The sequence below is a fragment of the Prunus mume genome, linkage group LG7 (genome assembly GCF_029339155.1).
Source record: "Prunus mume cultivar Tortuosa linkage group LG7, ASM2933915v1, whole genome shotgun sequence".
Classification (NCBI taxonomy): Eukaryota; Viridiplantae; Streptophyta; class Magnoliopsida; order Rosales; family Rosaceae; genus Prunus; species Prunus mume.
The window spans coordinates 16,951,721-16,955,891 of NC_142704.1; the positions used below are offsets into that span (position 1 = coordinate 16,951,721).

The 4,171-nt window shown below is 34.1% G+C and overlaps 1 long non-coding RNA gene across 1 annotated transcript; it reads left to right on the top strand.

The window, feature by feature from the left end:
- Positions 1 to 2,045: 2,045 nt before the first annotated feature.
- Positions 2,046 to 2,918, top strand: LOC103344332 (uncharacterized). The gene is made up of 2 exons (XR_016122104.1): positions 2,046 to 2,254; positions 2,357 to 2,918. It is a non-coding gene; the product is annotated as an uncharacterized LOC103344332 (long non-coding RNA).
- The last annotated feature ends 1,253 nt before the right edge of the window (positions 2,919 to 4,171 follow it).

Genomic DNA, 4,171 nt, shown 5'->3' on the forward strand with positions numbered 1-4,171 from the left:
CGGCGGTTTTATAAAACCGTCTTCTTTTAAAAAACAACGACGGTTTTCACTTAGACCGTCGTTTTTTTCTGGTCGTCTTTGTCACTTTTTGTAATAGTGCCTATTTTTGGGTCAATCGTTCCTTATTCTCTTTGATAGTACAATCGAGTTTACATGTTAGGATCCTATTGGGGATATTAAACGCTGAAAAGGAAATAATCAATTCCCAGTAAGCCCTTAAGATCGCCTAACCAAGATACAAGCCTCATATATATCTTAACAAATCTTCTAGTTCTTAAAGATTATAGCATCCATCTCTCTCTCTCTCTCTCTCTCTCTCTCTCTCTATATATATATATATATATATATATATCCTCTCATATCAGTCCAAATTGTCATGATATTTACCCATCGCATTATGATATTTGTCTTTAAAGAATTAATTAACATGCATATCACAGCGTAGAAAATTGATTCATGTCTTCAATATGTCTATAGAGCATTATTAAACTAACCCTAAAATAAATCTATATTTTTATTCTTAGTGCAATGTGGAAATATCTTTAAAGAATAGAATATTTCAACAGTATAGCAAAGCGGCTATACTCAACAAATAGAAAATTTCAATAGTATAGCCGAGCGGCTATACTCTATAAATAGAATTTTTTTAAAAGTACACCCGCACGGCTATAATCTGTAAATAAAAATTTCAACATTATAGCCGCCCGGCTATCCTAGATAAATAGAATTTTTCCAACAGTATAACCACGCAGATATACAATATTGCTTTTCAGAACATGTTTTGATTCTAAGATGCTGACAAGTCTGTATGTTTTTGGGAAAATATATATTAGGAAGATGATATTATTGTACCACATTATGAATCATTTCTCTGATAGATATGACATGAGACCTATTTGTATTAGTGGGTCATACCTTTATTAGAGAGGTGGTACATAATGGGATTAAATAATGTAGTTTCTCTAACATTACTTTTATCTTTAATCAACATGTAGAACTGTTTCGAACTTGGCTTACAATTCTCTCATTCTCCAACCTCTTGGATTTGCTTGCTTGGATTACCTCATTGCTGGCTCATTTGGCTTCAGTTGAGCCACATTTAGTGCCAAATCACATCGCATCTTTGTCATGCCTTTGGCCTTCGGATCCACTATGACCTATTTTGCTCTTCTTTCAACAGTAGTCATGTTTGATCCAACCTTGGCTAAGGTTTGATTCGGCTTAGCTAAATTTGCATTCAGCATGTTGGTATGGGAAAGGGTCCTTGTTGATTGGACTCTTGTCATGTCCCAATTCAAAAATAAAGAATATTTCTGAATCAGGGTACGTGAATTGAACAAAATAAAATAAAAATACTAAAAAATTGGTTAAAATACATTTCTCTTATATAAAAATAATAATAGACTTACAGGTGTACAAGATATAAATCTTTTTTATTTATTATCTAACATTGTTGCATGCCATTGACAGTGTGCCTATAGATGAGGAAGATAAAGTTGTGCTTGACTAATGATTGACCGAAACTTTCGCAAGTAAATCCTCTCTAGCATTGCTTGTGCTAGAAGTGCAATTGAGGAGCTGTATGGGTTTGGTGTTGTGTGATAGAGTGTATTAAGGTGTATCAAGGGTATTTTTGATAGTTAAATAGGATGTACTTAGTTAATTTTACATTTCAATTTAAATATTAGGGTGTAATTAGATCATAGGGTTTAGAATTCGTTTAACAACACTCTATTATTATTAATAGTTTTCTATCAAAGCAAACCCTTAAGGTCCTTAACTATTGGCTTGCAGCCATATATAATTACTGTGGTGACCTTCTCGAATCATCAATTTTTATTCATTTAAGTTGTTGATCAACTGTTGCAGGCAAGTTATTCTCCTGAACTCGAGTCCCATCAAGAGCGGGTCAAGGAGGTGAGTAATTGTCTCAATTCCACATGTAAACAAACAAAGGCTCACAAAACTCTCCAAAATATACGCTTTTTTTTGCTTCTTTTCCCTTTATAAGAAGAAGAAAGCCATGTCTAATTCATCATCAGCAATACATAGAATAGAACCAACACAAGCAAACTCGAAATCAACAATGTCGACAAAGTCTAGCACTACCATCCTTGCCTTTGCCTTTTGTTTCTTGTCCCTCCTCGTGTCGCTTACTCCAACAACACCGATGACAAAATCTACCTCTCCGGCCTGGTCTACTGTGACAACTGCCAATTGAAGTCTATGACCCAGATCAGTAAGATGATTCCAGGTACGTAACGTTAATAAGTAGGTAACAAACTACCTAATTGTCGATTATAAGATTTGAATATGAGATTTATGCATGCATGCATGTGCATTGCCCATTGATCAGGTGCAAAGGTGCGATTGGACTGTAGGGAGGGGGGGAACATAAAATTCAGCCGAGAGGGCGAAACCAACCCGCTTGGACTGTATCTGGTTTGAGTTGGAAAAATCTAAGGAGCCTTTGGATGATTGTCAAGTGACATTGCTACACAGCCCTGACCCTGAATGCAAGATTTCCCACGAAGTCGACCCTAACAACAAATCGAAAACTGCGCCGGTGGCCACCCGGAAGATCAACCTATTGGAAGGAGACAGCGTCGTTTCCATCGGACCAAGCCAACGTGTTTCCTACCCTCTTGGTTTGGTCGTTGAGAAAGCTCGTCCTGAGTGCGAGCAGTTCGCCAAAGCACGCAAGCATTTTCAGAACTAATTTAAAGAATTGAAGACAAAATGAAGACAAAAACCGTCTGATATTGAATCAATTTCCAATTTCAGTGAATTTTTCTTTTTGATTGCAAAGATAGATAAATTGTGGTTTAAGAAATCAACAGTTACGATTATGATATATGCACGGTTATGATTCGTGAATTCACAACTAGTATAAACAAGGAAGTGTAATTAGAAGTGCACTCAAGTATTATATCCGTGAAGATATTGCCATTAATCTAGTCTTTTTTTTTTTTTTTTACTTTATTAATTCTTAATTAAGATTCAATTTAGGACCTATTTAAAGAGAAGAAAAATACGATTTAAAATCTATCTTATAACCTAATAATCTCCTAATCAAAATACTAAACTTTTAACATGTCACCTATCAATTTAGCCCTAAATTATACCAAGCTTAAATTCCATGGTCCATACTAGTTTGATTTTTATTTTTTATTTTAATGTGAAAATTTGGTCTTTTCTTTAAAATAATGTGCCCCAAAAATTGAATCATTCTGTGCCTGGTTAATACGTTAAGTAGTTTATGAAGTGATTAAGATCGAAGAGGATCCATGACTTGTAATGGATCACTTGTTCATTTCCTTTTTAAAAAAAATTAAATAAATAAACTCGCAATATCGACTCCATTCGTAATTCCATCAATTACTTGTCTATCAAAAAAATGAGTTAGTTCAGTTAATCTTCTTATACTATTAGTAAAGGATAATGTGAAATTAGCAAATAAATAATGATTAACGGCTCAAAACATTGAATTATTGTGTGCCTGAGTCAGAAAATCTTCGAAGGCACGTAGAATGACAGGTCCCCCATCTAGTATACTATGAGGAAAAGGACGGCTCACAACAAGTTTATGTCTATAAAATCCTAGATGCTCATTGAATGTCTTGTGCCCATCCAAGATTAAATATATTTCCATAGAATACGTACCAACTGTGCTTATTTACTTTTTACCATGGCTCTCACAAATCAAGGGCAATACCTCTGCTTAGCTTTTCTTTTCATTTTGGCCATGTGCTCCTCTCAAGCATCGTCTCGCCAAATTTATGGATTTATTTTAAATTTATTTTGAATATTTTGAATTAAAAATAATAAAATATTCTTATATCAACAACAAACCACGTCGGGGTTAATTAATTAACGACGTTGTAAATAATAATAAACGACTCACCTGTAAAAAGTACGTCGTTTAAAAGAGAAACCATGGCCGATGTTTCACCATCCGACGTAAACACTATATTCCACGACTCAATCACCGTCGTTAAAAGTAATATCCTAAACTTTAAACCCTAAATTATATATTTTTAAAATATAATTTTATAAATTTTTTTATGGTTTTACAGCCTAATATATAACAAACATAAACCCTAAACCCCAAAAATTATACTTTAACCCTAAACCCTAATAAATAACAACCCTAAACCCCAAACCCTAAACC